Below are 19,521 nucleotides of genomic sequence, written 5' to 3'. Positions count from 1 at the left end.
CCCTCTGTCTCTCCTGACATCTTGTGGGCCGAGTATTAAGTCGCAAAGTTAAGAGGTGAGCATTACAATTCTAAGCAGCTTTTTGTCAGACAAAAGGATCAATTTTCATTATGTGAGTGGCTACTTCACCACATGTTACAATGGCTTTGTTGAGCATCCTGAGAACAAACTATCAAGTCCTCAGGATGACATTCTTGGAGTAAAAAAGTACAATTTTAAAACAAAAAGGTCCATTTCTACTCTCTGCCAAATAAAGCTCAGGAGGAGTCTTGCACTCACAGTGCACTCCAGCCCCATCCCTGCCTGGTTAATCCCAGCACCTCAGCATTGTAAATGGAAACACACAGGAGCAAAGATCTTTGCATTTTTCTATCTATTTGTAATACTCATCTTCCTCCAAACACATTTTTCTTTTTTTGCCCGAAGTGAAATTGTCTTTGTTTTCCCTAAAAAACAATTTAGTTTTAACACACCACACACACACATACACACACACACACACACACAATTAATGCAGCTGAACACTAAAGAAGGTTACAAGACTTGAGCTCAAAGTAAATGTGTATTTATAATATTAGGTGGTCATTCAATAAAAAGATTATTTCTATCCATATATGTTCATGCACGTATGCCTGTGTATGTATGTATCCATGGAGTATTTTCAAAGAAGGGTTTTCTCCCCCTTACTTCTGGCAGTTTAGGTTTAAAGGTCAGATTTAAACTATCACCATGTTTCACAATGCAATCTGTGCAGTGCCGCGTAATGAAATGGTTCAGTAAAGGTGCTCGTGGAAATTCTTTTAATTAGGTCTAAGGCTTTTCAGTTGTCAACATGAATAAACCAAGAACCAGTCTCTTGCAAACACAAGGCACAAAATACAAATGTAAGTTACCTTTGAAAAGACAGATACACACTTGTAAAAGGAAAGTTATAATGCATGCTTTTTTACAACATATACTTCAATTTAAAAAAAAAAAAATACCAACATCTTTCAACAACAAAATGGACTGCAGATCAACAATAAAGCAGTTACTCTATTGCTAATGAACCAGGACACTAATGCTTGCTTCTAATGAAAAGTATTTGGAGGAAGACTAAAGTTATTCATAACTAAAAATGTTTACCAAGAGACTGACTTTCTTCATGAGCAAAAGCCACCTTTCCATTTAACTATAATTAATCCTACAGATCAGCAGTCTTTCACTCAGACATGTGAATGTCCCATAATGACTCCTGCAAATTGAATGATATCGATGAAAAATGCACCAGAATGCACTTTTGCCTTTAGCATCATCTGAGGCCCAAAAGATAAGCATATCACAGTAGGAACATCATCGAGACTCCTGCTTTTCAAAGCTGTGTTGACAAACTAAACTATTTAGATTTGGAATTCTCAGCTGTCAGCTCAAAGCTGAATCTAGGGATTGAAACTCACAAGATGAAAACTGCAAGAAGATGGTAGGTTGCTTTGGGAAGTTGGATTGTATTTGCATTGAGCTTGATGGAAAAAGCAAAACTAAATAAATGATTCCAATCACCACCAATAGTTCAGATTTAGATGGATACAAAGGTGTTCATAAAAGCCAATCAGCTGGCCTGAGACTTGATGTGGAACGGGACAACCCACATGGAGCAATGGCTGCCTGTAATGAACATGTATAATAAATCCATGCATTGATCAACCAATGAATGTATGTCTAGCAAACCCTGAGTTCAGATTCTGACTCAGCTGCTTGCTATTAGCTGGATGTCTTTAGGCATCTTATTTTCTTCTCTTCATTTAACAAAAAAGGGGTAAAGTACCTCCCCTTCCCCTCAGGATTATTATGTAGATTGAATGTCAAGATTTTCAAAGCCTCTCACACAGTACCTGGCACACAGCAGGAGCCTAATAGATGCTGACTATTCTTCCACATTAACCCAACTCCAAAGCCAAAACTACCCAAGCCATTATTTTAGCATAAAAAAGAATAATGGGCTCACAATTAACATTTTCTGGGGCATCAATGACTGAAATGTCACTCATTATGCTAAGCCTAGTGGGTTTATCTAGTGACCCAAACTTATGTGTATTTGGGAGTTAATGAAGTGCTTGGTGTTTACAAAGATAAAAGCAGGATTCGTCTCAGCAACAATCCTGGGCTGAATGGATATAGATTTCCATGCTTAGGGATGTAGCCAGGCCGGATCCATGGTGGATCACATGGATACATCCACACAGAGTGAGATATCTCCCAAGGGGATCTGGGCATCTCCACCTCCTCAGGGGAGAAAAAAAAACAAAACAAAACAGGAAGGGGGGTGGTGGGAAGTGTGTATAATAGATGTGTTTCACAGTGTCCCTGCTGTGATGAACAACTTGATCCACTTACAGTTCCAAACACATGATGCATAAAAGAGCTGACAGAAATTCAATTCTTGCAAAGAAAAGCATCTGCTCTCTAGTGGGAACGGCCAAATATTAAGCAGTTTTAAGGCAGGGCAAAGACCTAGAGGAGCACACTTCATTATCTAGATAGCCAGAGTCAAAAATGCAGATCACAAATGAACGAAGAAGTAGCCGAGGTTCCAAGCATTAATTACCCAGAGTAAAACGATTCAAGTTAAATCTTTGTTACGACAAATATTAAACCCAGCTGTGTTTATGTAGCAGTTGTGAAAAAGAAGGAAAAAAAGAACTCCGTGTCTAATATCTGCGAGCTCTGCCAGTTAATTGAATTCGCTGGCAGCACTTCCCCTATCACGAGCCAAACATCCTCAAGGATAAAACGTAGCTTTTAAACAGACCTGGGGAAAACGGAATCAAGAAATTTCAACCAATAGAACACAACTCTTTACTGGTATAAAAGTAAAGTAAAATTCAGTAATGAAAGGAAGGAAGTCTCTTAAACATTTACTGCATTCCAGCGCCTGGAGTTGCGGTTTATTGCTGAGGTCTCTGCTGATGTCCCACAGCGCTCCTGCTCCAGCATCTTTAATTAAGTCCCATAAACTCCCATAAAATACTCGATTGTTGACAAATCATACACACACACACTCAGGGCAAGGCCCACTGGATCACGATGATCCTTTCTTTCCTACATGAAATTTAGAAGTCACGGAGTGGACACTGTCATGGAGAGCGGTCCAACACAGAAGAGAGACCTACAGACAATCCCCTAAAGCATGAGGGACGAATGACTGGATAATGATGATAGGTGATACTGATAAGAATTCTCTTCAGCAAACTGTCCCCTGACCCAAGTCCAATATCAGATTTGGGGTGGGGAGAGCTTGGCTAGATTCTAGGAACCAGAGAAGCAACAAGAGGTTGGGTCCAACATTCCACCCTTAGTCTAGTCATTACCTGACCTAACTACCTCAGTTGATTACCCACTGCCCAAAATATGAAGTCCAGACTTGTTTTTATGACAGAAGACCATTTCCCATCTGGTCCTTCCCATCTACTTCTTTGGTCTCATCTTTTGTCCCTCCCAAACACACACCCTGTGCTCCAGCTGGAGTAAACTATTATTCCCTGCCCAAACGCATTATACTTTTGTTCACACCTCCAGCCTCAATGTATTCCATTCCCGCCTCCCAGTATGCTCATCTCTCCTTTTCCAGGAACAGTGACTGTTTCTTGTACATCTTCATGTTCCTATGGTCCAACACACTGAGCACACATCCAGAAAACTCTGGCTGGATAAATAATCTCCAATCCTGAACTGGCTATTGATTTGCCCTTTTGGGACACTCTGAACCAGAAGCATCTGCCCTTTGGGACACTCTGAATGGTTCCTGTGGATAGAAACAAAGCTGCTGGTATAAGTGGGTAGGAGAGCGGCAAGAGATGTGCCAGGAGAGGCAGGCAGAAACTAGATTATAAAAGGCCATATTACGGAGCTTGAATTTTACCCAGAGGAAAATGAGGAACCATTAAAGGGTTTTAAGTTGAAGAGTGACATTCATGTTCCAGATTATGCCTTCATTTACAGCAATAGAGAATGGTCTGTGATTGGAGAAGTGGGGGCAATACTGGCAGCCCAGCCTTCTGTTACCTCTTCTACTAACCAGCCAGTGACCTCACTGGGAATAAGGTGCATGTCTTAATCATCTCTGCATCCATTATACCCAATACAAAGCCTGACACATAGTAGGTGCTCAGGGAATGCCTGTTTTGGTTTCTTTTGCCTTTTCTGGCTTTACTGAGGTCTAACTGACAAATAAAATTATACATATTTGAAGTGCACAAGGTGATGATTTGATAAATGTATATATTCTGAAATAATCATCACAATTAAGTTAATTAACATATTCATCACTTCACACAGTTACTTTTTCTTTGTATGGGATAAGGACACTTAAGATCTACTCTCTTAGCAAATTTCAAGTATGCAATAGAGTATTACTAACTACAGTCACCATAATGTACATTAGATCCTTGGAACTTATTCATGTTATAGTTTGTAACCTTTGATCAACATTTCCCCATAGGAAATACCTGTTGAATGAATAAACATTCTATTAGAGAATACTAACAATATATGTTTTAATGTGGCAGAAGGATCAATTCCACAAGGGTACGAAGTCTACAAGGCCTGTACACATAAAGAGTTACATAAGATACTCAAGACGATCAGAGCCCGCCCATCTCCCCACTCGGCATTTTTCTTCCTATTGGGATTTTAAGGATGGGTTTTTTGCACGGTTTACTATTAGCTCAGACATTTCCCGGGCCAGACTACTAAGCCAGACAGCCTGTGATGTCTGGTCCCTTGCTTCTGGGATTCAATGCATTGTTGACGCACAAGGTAGGATGGCACACCAGCACCTAGGAGGCCCTGGAGCAGCATCTCTAGAGTCTGAGGTTTCCGGGCCTTGGAAAAAACATGGCATAGAGAAGGTCCAGCCAACAAAGCCGTTGGCAATGGCCTAACAAAGCAAGGCCATCTCTGAGCAGGCTGCTCTCTCTCCAACCAGCATGCTAAGCGGGGGTACTCCAGAGGGGAGGCAGCAAGCAGGCTCCGGGCTTACTTGAATCCGGGCCCTCCCGAACCAGTTTTGCCTTTGGACTCCCACAGACAGTCAGCTACGTGGTGTGGCCCAATTTGAATGTGATTTGAACCAGTCCTGAGGTCGCAATTAAACAAGATGCTGTCATTCACTCTGAAAATTTACTGAGTACATGCTATATATTTAACTCTGGGGCAGATATAAACGTAAAGAAGGAAGAGTTTTTAGCCCCTACCCTAGAGGGGCTGGAAGAGAGGACACAAGAAGACAAAAATAATTCCGATATAACATGACGAGTGCTGTAACAGAAGGATGTGTCATGTGCTTTGAGAATACAAAGGATAGAGCAATCAACTACTGAGGGAGGGTCAAGGAAGACTTTACTCTAGAAAGACCAGAAAACTGATTGGAGTTAGAAGAGACTGAAGACAGGAATGTAATTAGGAAGCCACTGTCCATTTCCCAGTTTCACAGCACAGAAGAGAAGTACAGGGTTCATATGACTGCTGGGCCTCACACAGGTGACTGGGATAGCTACACGTGCATATAGTTTCCACCAAAAAAAAATTATATGAATTTTAAACAATTTTTCAAAAGTAGGTGCTAACTTTCATGTTACTGATAAAAGTGAAAACTGGTGTAATCTTTTGGCAGAGGTGGTGGTATTAAAAAGCATGTATCAAAAGCCTTAAATTTTTATATAAATTTTTATATGATTCAGAAATTCTACTTCTAGCAATTCATGGAATTCAAGTAAATGATATAGAGATTTAGCTACATATATGTCCATCATACTGTTGTTTAAAAGAATACAAAACTTGGGGGACTTCTCTGGTGGCTCAGTGGTTAAGAATCTCCCTGCGAATGCAGGGGACATGGGTTCAAGCCCTGGTCTGGGAAGATCCCACATGCCGCAGAGCAACTAAGCCTGTGCGCCACAACTACTGAGCCTGCGCTCTGGAGCCCACGAGCCACAACTACTGAAGTCCACGTGCCTAGAGCCGTGCTCCGCAACAAGAGAAGCCACCGCAATGAGAAGCCCACACACCGCAACAAAGAGTAGCGCCCGCTCGCTGCAACTAGAGAAAGCCTGTGAGAAGCAACGAAGACCCAACACAGCCAAAAACAAATAAATAAATAAAAAAAAAAAAAAAAAAAAAAGAATGCAAAACTTGAAATTATCAGGTCAAATATATTATGGTATATATCCATACAATGAAATGGTAGTTCACACATTAAAAGGTATGAGTTTTAATGATTAAAATGGTCACAATAATATCAATGGGTTTTCCTTTTGTTTTTTTTTTTACTGTGTTGCAGAGTAATGAATGTATTATACTTTGTAAACCAGTATTATATGTATATTATGTATATTTAAGAGTTTCATGAATCGATGCTTACCCATATTATTTGAGATATACTCTGATATTCCTTGTCCAACTCCATTTAAAAAAATGCTTGCTGTGACCCACTAAGTTGATTTTATGGTTTCACTAATGGGTAACTACTTGCAATTTGAAGAAATCCATTTTTAGGGTGTAAAGTAAAATCCCAATGGCATTTAGTAATCATGACCAAAGAGTCAAAATGCTTGGCACTCAATTTACCCAGTAAATTGTAGCTGTAATGTACACTGAATTTCTCCTGTCTCTTTTAAAAAGGGAACTCTGCTCTTTGCAGATCTTTGCTTTTCCAGATACCTGTACAAAGTGAAGAGCCAAATCTTGAATAAATGAGTTTTCCAAGATCTAGAGTTCAAAGCAGATTGCATATTTTGCTCACTCTTTCATTCATTCACTCATTCCACAAACATTCATTGAATGCCCCTGTGAGCCATGCATTGTGCTAGGGCTGTGTTCACAACCATGTAGAGCCCAAATGCTTAGGAGGGGACAGAGTTATGATACAGTACATGGTATAAAAGAGGTATGGGAAAAATGTTATGAAATCCCAGTGCCAAGCTGTGGAGACATCACAGAAGTGACATTTGAGGAGTGCCCTATAGAGCAAATAGGTTTAGCCAAGCAGAGAAGGAACGGTATCCTAACCAGAGGGAATAGCATGGAAAGAAGCATAGAGATGTGACAGAGCATGAGGCCTTGGGGAATGGGATCACTCTCCTAGTGGCTGGGAAACGGGGTATGAGTAGTGAAGTGATGAAAGATGAGGCTGAGAGGTTGCCTGGGGTCAGCGTCCAGCTTGTGAAGAAGCTTGGATGCAGCATAGAAGGACTGGAAACTACTCTGGCCTGGGGCACTGTAGGTGCTCTGTAAACAGTATCTTTCTCCCTTTGCCTTCTCCCCCTTCTCACACCAATGAAGACCGCTCAAGATGGTTTCTCTCTCTTCACATGCTTAGAAACCTCTTGGATATCCCTCAAAAATTCCACCAAGGAAGAACAAGAAGTTTAAGTGATTTAAAACACATCATTAAGTCATTTGTGATCTTTTTATCCAAAGAATATGGAGAAGAAAGAGAAACTACAGTCCTGAAGACATACAAACCATAAAGTCAAAAGCCAAGATTCAAGTGTTTCAGGAGAGAGGAGGAAAGATGATTTTTCCATCATAAAACTAGTAATAATCATATCACAGAAAATTTAGAAAATGAGAGAAAAAAATGTTAACTCATAACTTTACTATCCTAATATACCACTGTTGATAATTTGGAAGTTCTTTTAAAAATCTTACTTCTGAGTATCTGGCTGTTTTCCTTAATTATAGTCATGGTAGATGTATCATTCAATATTCTGCTTTTTCCACTGAATTGTATCCTTAGCATTTCCTGTGTTGCCCACATTCTTCATAACCATCATTTTTAGTGACTGTATGGTACAGTCCATTGAATAGCAGTGGAATACATCACCTTAAACGCTCCCCTTAATTTTGGATATTAAGGTTGTTTCCAACTTCAGTTAACATAAACAATGTTATTTGGTTAGGTGGCTTTCTCCATTTAGAAGTATTTGCCAGAAAAAAAACCTTAAAAGTAGAATTATTGAGTCAAAAGGGAATACGTATTTTAATGTCCTATTACATATATCACCACATAAGAAAGTCTGATTTAGAAGAGCATCAATCAGGTTACAGAAAGCATGAAGTAAAAGAAAGGAGAGTGTAAGCAGATGGTAAAGGTCTCCGCATACATGTGCATACACAAAAACCTGTGAGTTTCAGGCCAAAGAATATTAGAAAGGGCCCCGACTGAGCTCTGGGAAATCAGTGATGAGGTGTGGTATGTTCACCTCACTGGAAGCCTGGAAGCATCTGAGCTCTCTTTCGCCAAGCTTTTAAAAAGCCCTACAAATCTTACCCGTTGGCTAAACAGTGTATACTTAACACTCTTGAAGGAACAAGAGACGTTCTTTAAATTTTAAGAGAGAAACAGATGAAGAGTGCTTGGTTAAATGGCTGCGGAGGGAGGGACATTATGTTTCTGTTCAAAGCATCCACATGGGCTTGAGATAAACATCAGCAACGAAGACCCAATGCAGCCCAAAATAAATAAATAATAAATAAATTTATTTTAAAAAAAATGAAGTATGTAAACAGGCCTTTACACCAATAAATGATGGACTATTCTTGCCATATTCCTTCCCCCAAATCCATAGCTAGAGAACAATACAATATTGTCAGTGAAAGCAATACATTTGCAAGTTTCATGGAACCCAGCAAAGTACAACAGTATTAACCTTCCCAACTCCCTTTTTTTTTTTTTTTTTTTTTTTTTAATGGTACAAAAAGCTAACTGAGATAAGATTACAAAATTTAAGACTAAATTGTCTAGGTAACTAGTAGAAAGCCAGAGCCACCCTGCCTCCAAAGTTACCCCTTAACCCATGTCCATAAATCACGTGAAAATCAGCAGAGCTGTTCTGAAAGCTAATCAATATTAGAACTTCCTTTTTAAAATTAATTTCCAAGTCCTCTTCCTTTTTAAAATTTGCTTTATCAAGTCAAAACTAACATACAATAGAATGCATATATTTAAAAAGTACAGTTCAATGAGTTTTGACAAATATATACATCTGTGTAACCATCACCACAATCAAGAAATAGAACATTTCCTTCACCTCAAAATGTTCCTTCCTGCCCTTTTCAATCAGTTCCTGCCTTCTCCATCCCAGGCCGAGGCAACCACTGGCCTGCTTTCACCCACTGTAGAGTAGTTTTCTCTCTTTTAGATTTTAAATACATGAAATCATATAGTACATTCTCATGTGTCTGGCTTTTTTTGCTCAGTGTAATATATTCAAGATTCATCCATGTTGTTTTGTGTATCACAAGTATGTTACAATGTATAATGACTCATGTAGTAAAAAGTAGGGATGAAACATATTGTTTATCCATCTATCAGCTGATGGACATTAGGATTATTATTACCAGGTATTGTTTACTGCGAATAAAGCTGCTATAAACACTCATGTACAAACCTGTTTGGATATATATTTTCATTTCTCTTGGATAAATACCTAGGAGTGGGGTTATTGGGTTATATTGCTGGTGTACATTTAATTTCAGAGAAAACTGCCCAACTGTTTTCCAAAGTGGTTGTACTGTTTTATGCTCCCATTACCAGTGATGAAGGTTTCAGATCAGTTGTTCCACATCCTTCCTAGCACTTGTTATTGTCAGTCTTTAAAAAAATTTTTTTAAGTCAGGTATGACTTACATACAGTAAAATTTACCACTTTTGGTGGTTAGTTTTATGAATTTTGAAAGATGCATATAGCCATGTAACCATCCCCACAATCAAGATACAGAACAGTTCCATCATCCCCCAAATTTCCCTTGTACCCCTTTATAGTCAGTGCTCCTCCCACCCCCTGCTCCTGACAACCACTCATCCGATTTCTCTCTCAACAGTTTGGCCTATTCCAAAATGTCAAATAAATGGATTATTTCACTTAGCATAATGTGAGAGTCATCCATTTTGTTGGATAGATCAGTACTCAGTTTCTTTTGATTGCCAAGTAGTACTCCATTTTACAGGCATACCACTGTCCTTCACCAGTTGAAGGACATCTGGAATGTTTCCAGTTTTTGGCAATTATGAACAAAGCTGCTAAAAACATTCACGTACATGTGTTCGTGTGTACGTAAGTTTTCATCTTCTTGGGTGCATACCTAAGACTGAAATTACTTGGTCACATAGTGAACATTTGTTTAAGATACTCATTTATAAGAAATGCACAGTCTTTTTATTTTAGCCATGCCAGTGGGTATATAGCAGCACCTTCCTTGTGGTATCAGTTTACACCCTCATGGAGCATCTTTCCCTGTGCTTATTGGCCATTTTTTTTTTTTCCTCTCCAAATCCTTCCTTTAATGTCAGGTAGTGCTTCAACCTAAACACACACAGGATACATACCGTAGAGAAAACGGACCTGAGGGCATCCGAGTCATGCACGGTGTGGTAGGTAAAAACCTTGGCCCAATGCAAAGGAACAGTCAAGGGCCTGGAAGAAGGATGGTACTCTCTTTCCCCTCTCCATTTCTCTTTCCTACTGGGCTTAAACTAAAGTTTGTGGAAGAGAAAGAGCTTTCAATTAGTGGAACCAATGAGGCCCCAGGGCCTTGGAGGGTAGATTTGGTTGTACAGTATTACAAAATATATTTAAGAAAAAAACAGCCCAGGCCTCCCAGCAGCCCAAGTGTCAGCTGGTCCAGTGGCCCGACCTCTACATGTAGGTGTTGGACAGGGAAGGGGGAGAGAGTGATTGCTGGGCACTGGTGTCAGTTCACGATGGAGCAACGTAAGATTTTCCCTGCTCTGTGAACGTGTACATAAACACAGCCCCCTGCCCTCAGCCCTGCTCTGCTGCAAGGAAGCCACTCAGAGTAAGTGACAGCTGGGCACGAAGTGTTCAGTAAGACCAGTTATGGGGTCTAGTGCAGTGAAGTCAGTCATTCATTTAGGACCTATTTTCACACAGGGGCAAGGAAAAACCAGAAACTTCTATCTCACCCTTTAAACTGGGACATTCCAACCTACACAATTACCTGTAACGTGTCTCAGCTCAAAACAGGCCTTAGCTTCTGCTAAGGTTTGAAGTATGGAAAACATACAGTGCAGCTCTTCTCTTGGTCCAAGCTCTAGCTTTTGGCAAGACTGTTGCAGAAGATTTCTAATTGAGAGGCAGAAGGCATCTGCGGTGAGGATGGCAGCTATTGAAGGAATTCCAGGAGCCTGAGACTGAGTTTGCAGAGCTGAGGGCTATCAGTTTCCTTTTCTACTGGCATCTTCTTCCTTCAGAGCAAACTTCCTCCTCAGGACCTCAGAGATAAGCACGGCAGGGTCTTCCTCCCTCGATAAATTCCAGTTCAGGTCTTGGCTCTGCTTCACCCGGTGGAAGTCCTTTAGGGTACCCATCATATCTGCAAAGCTGCTGGCCTTGGACAGAGAGACGCAGTCATCTTCAGACGAGCGGCAGGTAGCTTTGTGTTCTGGTTTGCAACATTCAGGGCTGGCAGAACAAAGCAGGGAGACTGATGGAAGCTCAGGGACCTGTACCTTGGTCTCCTCGGTGATGTCACTAATGACAAAGGAAGTTGTAGAGTGGAATGAGGATCCAAAACAAGGTAAGGGAGAAGAGACATTGAACTTCCTGCATCAGCTGCCACTATTTTAGCAATCTGGCTGCGCAGGTGGCTCAGCTCATGCTGTAGCTCTTTGGTGCAGCTAAGGGCTGGCAGGGCTGGCTTCTTCAAGGCCAGAAGCCTCTCCTCCAACCCACGCAGTTTGGGCACTGAGGCATTGCGCTGAATGACGATCAGAGGGCTGGGCTTCCAGGTGTGCCTCAGGGGGCGTGTATCGCTCCTGACCAGGGCATAAGTCTCCTCTACATCTGCAGCAATCCAGGCGATGTCAGCCAGAGTAGGGACTGGGGGTACATCCCTCAGACACAGGTCAGAGATGTTGGGCAGGGTCTCAAAGGATGCCCGGGGACATGGCTTCAGGGGCAGGTTGGTCCCGATTCTTCTCACTACACTTCGAGCAGCCCCATGCGGCTTGTTTTGCCAGATTGGGATGGTCATATTGGCCTCCATTCCTGACATTTCAACTGGCTCCTGCACTTGAAGGACAAGGCAGCCACATGGCAGCTCTGGAGGCTTGGGGTGGCAGGAGGCGTGAAGCCTTCATATCAGGCCATCTTAAGAAACACCAGACTTATCTTCCTCACGGCCCCTCCTACCACAGCCTTATTGGACATTTGAATATCTTTTATTGTTGAGTGTCTCTTCAAGTCTTTTGCCTACTTTTTAATTGGGCTGCTGTCTTATTATTCAGTTTAAGGGTTCTTTATATATTCTGGGGAAAAAGTCCTTTTGCAGATATAAATATCAAGAATATTTTCTCTCAGTCTGTGGCTTGCCCCTTAATTTTTAAAATGGTGACTTTTTTTTTTTTTTTTGGCTGCATTGGGTTGCTGTGCGCGGGCTTTCTCTAGTTGCAGCGAGTAGGGGCTACTCTCTGCTGCGGTGCGCAGGCTTCTCATTGTGGTTGGCCTCTTTTGTTGCGGAGCACAGGCTCTAGGCGCGCGAGCTTCAGTAGTTGTGGCACATGGGCTCAGTAGTTGTGGCTCGAGGGCTCTAGAGCGCAGGCTCAGTAGGTGTGGTGCATGGGCTTAGATGCTCCGCAGCATGTGGGATCTTCCCGGACCAGGGCTCGAACCCATGCCCCCTGCATTGGCAGGCAGATTCTTAACCACTGCGCCACCAGGGAAGTCCCTGTGTTTTATGTCTTAGCTAAGAAAACTTTGCCTACCTTAAGCTCATGAAGATTTTCTCCTAGCTTTTCTTCTATTCATTTTATAGTTTTTGCCTCTAAGTTTAGGTCTATAATCCATTTTGGGCTAATATTTGCAGGAGGTAAAAGTCAACACTCATTTTTTTCCATATAGATATCCAGTTCTTCCAGTAGCATTTGTTGAAGAAAACTATCTTTTCTCAATTGAATTACTTTGGCATGTTTGTTGAAGATCAATTAACCATTTATGTGTGGGCCTAATTCTGAACTATTTATTCTGTTCTGTTGAACTCTATGTTTACCTACAATGTTGATCTACATTTACTATAACTTTATTGGAAGTCTTAAAAGTAGGTAATATAAGTCCTACAACTTTGTTCTTTTTCAACATTGTTTTGGCTATTCTAGATCTTTCGCATATTCATGTGCATTTTAGAATCAGCTCAAGTTGTTTTTTTTTTTTAAGCCATCTGGAATTTGGGCTGGGATTATATTGAATCTATAGATCAATTTAGGAAAAATTAACATCTTAAAAATATTGAGTCTTCCAATCCAAAAAGTGGAGTATCTCTCCATTTGTTTAGGTCTTTTAAATTATTTTCTGAGAAATGTTTTATAGCTTTCAGTATACAAATCTTGCACATATTTTGTTAAATGTATTCCTAAGTATTCTGTGTTTTGTATGCTATTTAAAATGGTACTTTAAAATATTTCATTTTTCAATTGCTCATTACTAGTATATAGAAGTACATTTGATTTTTGTACACTAACCTTATCCTGTACCTTTGCTAAATTTGTTTATGAGACCCCCTTTGGATTTTCCATATACATGATCATGTTGTCTGAATAAAGACAATTGTTCTTCCTTCTTTCTAACCTTTGGGGCTTTTATTTCTTTTCCTTGTCTTATTGAGTGGTTAGAACCTCCAGTACAATGCTGAATAGAAATGGGAAGAGCAAACATCCTTTTTTTGTTCTCGTTCTCAAGGGGAAAGCATTCAGTCTTTCACCACGAAGTATGATGTTAGCTGTAAGTTCTTCCTAGATGCTTTTTATCACTATGAGGATACCTAGGTTTGCAAAGAGCTTTTATCAAGGACAGATGTTGAATTTTTCCTAAAATACTTTTTTGGCTTATGTTTTGATATAGTTTTCCTTTTTTAGTCTGTTGATATGGTAAATTACACTGATTTATTTTCAAATATTTAACCAATCTGTACACACTTGATCATGATGTATTATCCTTTTTATATATTGCTGGATTCAATTTGCTAATATTTTGTTAAAGGTTTTTACATCTATATTTATTAGGTATATTGGTCAATATTTTTTTTTTCTTGTAAATTCTTTGTTTGATTTTCATGTCAGGGTAATGCTGACCTCCTAAAATAAGGTGGAAAGTGTTCCTTTCCTCTCTATTTTCTGAAAAAGTTAGTGTAAGATATATCCTAAAATACATGATAGAATTAATCAGTGAAGCTATCTGGGTCTGGAGTTTTCTTTGTGGGAAAGTTTTAATTACAAATTCAAATTTCTTTAATAGAAACAGTACTATTTTTCAATTTTCTATTCCTTCTTCAGTCACTTTATGTAATTTGTGTATTTCAAGGCATTTGTTCATTTCATCCAATTTGTCAAAATTATAGGCATCAAATTGTTCCTAATACTCCCTTAATTCCTTTTTTCTGTTTCTCTTTTTCAAAAAATATACATTTTGGAATATTCTTAGATTCACAGAAAAGTTGCAAAGATAGTAGAGAGAGCGCCCAGATACTCCTCACGCAGTTTCAGTTTCCCATATCTTACATTACCATGGTGCATTTGTCAAAACTAAGAAACTGACATTGGTACATTACTATTAACTAAACTCCAAACTTCATTGTGATTTCACCAGTTTTTCTATTAATGTGTCTTTTCTATCCTAGAATCCAATCCAGAATTCCACACTGCATTTAGTTGTCATGTCTCCTTAGTCCCCTCTGGTCTGTGACAGTTCCTCAGTCTTTCCTATGTTTTTTATGATCTTGATAGATTTCTTTAAAAATTAAAAAAAAAATTTTTTTTTTTCATTTTTTTGGCTGCACTGCGCGGCATGCGGTATCTTAGTTCCCCGACCAGGGATTGAATCCGTGCCCCCTGCAGTGGAAGCACGGAGTCTTAACCACTGGACCGCCAGGGAAGTCCCTGACCTTGATAGTTTTGAGAAGTACTGGTCAGGTATTTGATAGAACGTCCCTCAATTTGAGTTTATCTGAAGGTTCTGTCGTGATTTTACTGGGTTTCTGGAAAGAATAACACAAAGGTGACATATCCTCCTCATCACATCATATCAAGTTTACAACAATATTCACATGACATCACTTGGTTAAGGTAGTTTCTGCCATTTCTCCACTAAAGTTACTCTTTTTCCCTTTATATACACTAGTTTTGGAAGTGAGTCACTAAGTCCAGCCCACACTCAAGTGTGGTGTGTGTGTGTGTGTGTGTGTGTGTGTGTGTGTGTGTGGTACGGACACAGAGATTAAGTTCCTTCTCCTAGACAGGACAATATCTACAGATATTAATTTGAAATTCTTCTATAAGGAAGATTTGTCTCTTCTCCCCTACCAATTCTCTTCACTAGTGTTTGTATGGTATATCTTCTCTACCCGTTTACTTTTCATCTGACTCTTTAAAGTGGAATTCTTGTAGACAGCATATAATTGGGTCTTACTTTTAAAATATAATTTAATAATCTCCAATAAGTGGAGTATTTAGACCATGTACATTTAATGTAATATTCACTATAGTTGGGTAACTCTATCATCTTGCTAATTTTTCTATTTGTTCCATCTGTGTTTGGTTCCTTTATCCTTCCCGCCTCCAAAATCTTTTGGATCTTCAATATTGGCTTATTAGCTATATATCACTGTCTTATTTTTTTTCCTTAGCGGCTCTTCTAAGGTTTACAATATACATTTTTAAAAAATTTATTTATTTATTTTTGGCTGCGTTGGGTCTTCATTGCTGTGCATGGGCTTTCTCTAGTTGTGTCGAGCGGGGGCTGCTCTTCGTTGCAGTGTGCGGGCTTCTCATTGTGGTGGCTTCTCTTGTTGCGGAGCACAGGCTCTAGGCGCACAGACTCAGTAGTTGCGGCTCGTGGGCTCTAGAGCGCAGGCTCAGTAGTTGTGGCACACAGGCTTAGTTGCTCTGTGGCATGTGGGATCTTCCCGGACCAGGGCTCGAACCTGTGTCCCCTGCACTGGCAGGCGGATTCTTAACCACTGTGACACGAGGGAAGTCCTACAATATACATTTTTAACTTAATAGTCTACTTTCAAATAATATTATACCAGTTTACATGTAATTTAAGAACCTTAAAACAGTATACTTCCATTCTCACCCTGTCCTTTGTCCTACTATTGTCACACATTTTACTTCTACGTATAGCACATAATACACTGATATTATTTACTTTAAATTCTCAATTATCTTTTATAGAAATTAAAAATGAGAAAAGAAGTCTCTTACATTTACCCACATATTTACTACTCCTGGCACTCTTCACTCCCTTATTGTCCAAGTTTCTCTATGGTATTTTTCTGCCACGTGAAGAACGTCCTTTAACATTTCTTGCAGTGCAGGTCTGTTGACAATGACTTCTTTCACTTTTTATTTGTCTGAAGAAATTTTAATTTTGCCTTTATTTTTGAAGGATATTTTCACTGGATATAGATTTGGAGGTTGAAGAAAATTTTCCTTCATTACTTTAAAAATCTCATTCCAGGGGTTTCCCTGGTGGCGCAGTGGTTGGGGGTCTGCCTGCCGGTGCGGGGGGCGCAGGTTCGAGCCCTGGTCTGGGAGGGTCCCGCATGCTGCGGAGCAGCTGGGCCCGTGAGCCACAACTACTGAGCCTGCGCGTCTGGAGCCTGTGCTCCGCAACAAGAGAGGCCACGATAATGAGGGGCCCGCGCACCGCGATGAAGAGTGGCCCCCGCTTGCTGCAACTAGAGAAAGCCCTCACACAGAAACGAAGACCCAACACAGCCATAAATAAATAAATAAAGAATCCTGGTCAAAAAAGGTGATGATTTACTTTAAAAAAAAAAAAAAAAATCTCATTCCAGTATCTTCTGGTTCATGTTGTTTCTTACAAGAAGTCTTCCGTAATCACTTTTTTCTTTTACATAATGTGTCTTTCTTCTTTAGCTAACTTGAAACTTTTCTTTGTATCACTTGTTTTGAGTAATTATGATGCACCTTTGTGTGGTTTTGTTTGGGTCTATTATGCTTGAGGTTCATTGAGCTTCCTGGAACTCTGAGTTTATTGTTTTCATCAAAACTGAAAAAAAAATTGGCTATAATCTCATTAAGTATTTTTTCTGTCTCTCTCCGCCCTCCTCTCCTTCTAGGATTCTAATTACATGTATGTTAGTCCTCCTGGTATTGTGCTATGGGTCCTCGAGGTTCTGTTAACCTTTTTTCAGTTTTTTTCCCTTCTATGCTTCATAATGGATAGTTTTTATTGCTATGTCTTCGAGTTCACTGATCATTTGTGCTGTAGTGTCTAATATCCTTTTAATCCTATCAGTGAAATTTTCATTTCAGGTATTATATCTTTCACTTCTAGATATTCCCTTTCATTCATTCTTTTTATATCTTCCATTTCTCTCCTCATTTAGTTCAAGTCTTCCTTTAAATTCATGAGCGTACTTATAACTTTTATAATGTCTGTCTTAAGGTTCTCATCTGCTAATTCCATCATATCTGTCATTTTTGAGTTTGTTTCTGTTAACTAATTTTTCTCTTGGTTACGGGTTACATTTTTCCTGATTCTCAACATGTCTAGTTTTTTTTTTTTTTAACATCTTTATTAGAGTATAATTGCTTTACAATGGTGTGTTAGTTTCTGCTTATAACAAAGTGAATCAGTTATACATATACATATGTCCCCATATCTCTTCCCTCTTGCATCTCCCTCCCTCCCACCCTCCCTATCCCACCCCTCTAGGTGGTCACAAAGCACCGAACTGATCTCCCGCTGCTATGCGGCTGCTTCCCACTAGCTATCTATTTTATGTTTGGTAGTGTATATATGTCCATGCCACTCTCTCACTTTGTCCCAGCTTACCCTTCCCCCTCCCCGTATCCTCAAGTCTATTCTCTAGTAGGTCTGCATCTTTATTCCCGTCTTGCCCCTAGGTTTTTCTGACCTCTTTTTTTTTTTTTTTTTAGATTCCATATATATGTGTTAGCATACGGTATTTGTTTTTCTCTTTCTGATTTACTTCACCCTGTATGACAGTCTCTAGGTCCATCCACCTCACTACAAATAACTCAAGTTTCGTTCCTTTTTATGGCTGAGTAATATTCCATTGTATATATGTGCCACATCTTCTTTATCCATTCATCTGTTGATGGACACTTAGGTTGCTTCCATGTCCTGGCTATTGTAAATAGAGCTGCAATGAACATTTTGGTACATGACTCTTTTTGAATTATGGTTTTCTCAGGGTATATGCCCAGTAGTGGGATTGCTGGGTCGTATGGTAGTTCTATTTTTAGTTTTTTAAGGAAACTCCATACTGTTCTCCATAGTGGCTGTATCAATTTACATTCCCACCTGTCTAGTATTTTTTTTGATAGGATGCTAGATATTGTGAATGTTACATTGTTGGGTGTCAGATTTTGTTGTCTTTTTTAAGAGGGTTGAAGTTTACTTTGACAGGTTAATTTTCCTGTATATCAGGTTGATCCTGATAAGGCTTAAAAAGAAATGGTTTTGTTTAAAAGTTTTTACTGAAGTTTAACATACGTACATACATACATAAAAGTACACATTATCATTTGTGTACAGCTTGATAAATTCTTGCCCATGTACTTGGCACTCAGATCAAAAGCCAGCACATTACCAGCATCACAGAAGCTCTGTCTTGTGTTCCTCAAGGCTTGATTTTAAGCTGTGTGAGGGCAGGGCTAAAATCATCTTTACTCTAGAGCTAATTTAGACTACTACATCAAGGCATGGCCTCCGGGGGTCTCTAATGATTGCCTGAGTGATCAACAAGATCTTACTCTGGCTGGCTGAAGCTTGAATGACTCCTACTCTTAGGAGCTCCCCTCTACACACGGGCAGATCAGCCTACAGAAGATTAGTGAAGAGGACTCAATTCAGATTTTTGCTGAATAGCTCCCTCCTATCTGGTGCTCTGACACACAGATTTAAACCACCTCTCCCTCAAACCCAGATCTCTACCCCCTTGATTCAGTAAGATGGTGTGCTTTGCTGGGGAGTCCCCTCTGGCAACAGGGTCCGGAAAATGCCTCAAGGCAGAAAGCCAGGGGGATCCTGGGCCTCATCTCAGTTGCTTCCTTTCTCTCAGGGATTATATTCCCGCACTGCTTGTTGTCCAATATGTGAAAACAGCTGTTTTCATATTTGCCCAGAGTTTTATTTGTAAAGGGAGGGAGGAGAAATTCAGTTCCAATTATTCCATCATGGCTAGAAGCAGAACAAAGGCCTCTTTTAATAAAATTTCCAGCATGGATGCCATGTTTTGCAAGATTTCATCTACCAAAATAACCCAATCCATATGTCCCTTCCATCCTTCCATCTATCTATTCAGTGGCTGCTACATCCCTCGGAAACAAAGATGAATAAAACTTGATTCCTGCCCTCAAAGAACTCACAATTAAAAGAGAAAGCCAGAAATGTGTAATAAATTATACCGCTGGATGGTAAGTATAATTTTATAAGCAATATAAAGGTTTGTGAGGACAAAGAGAAAGGTACGGTC

The 19,521-nt window shown here is 39.8% G+C and overlaps 1 protein-coding gene and 1 pseudogene across 6 annotated transcripts in view; both read right to left on the bottom strand.

The window, feature by feature from the left end:
* Window positions 1–19,521, bottom strand: part of DENND1A (DENN domain containing 1A) — a 535,812-nt gene that overhangs the window by 157,240 nt on the left and 359,051 nt on the right. The window lies entirely within an intron of this gene.
* Window positions 11,216–12,054, bottom strand: LOC137770610 (mitochondrial fission regulator 1-like pseudogene; annotated as a pseudogene).

This window comes from Eschrichtius robustus, chromosome 10 (genome assembly GCF_028021215.1).
Source record: "Eschrichtius robustus isolate mEscRob2 chromosome 10, mEscRob2.pri, whole genome shotgun sequence".
Taxonomy (NCBI): Eukaryota; Metazoa; Chordata; class Mammalia; order Artiodactyla; family Eschrichtiidae; genus Eschrichtius; species Eschrichtius robustus.
The sequence above is the reverse complement of the archived record's forward strand: the minus strand, read 5'-3'. Positions and strand labels throughout refer to the sequence as shown.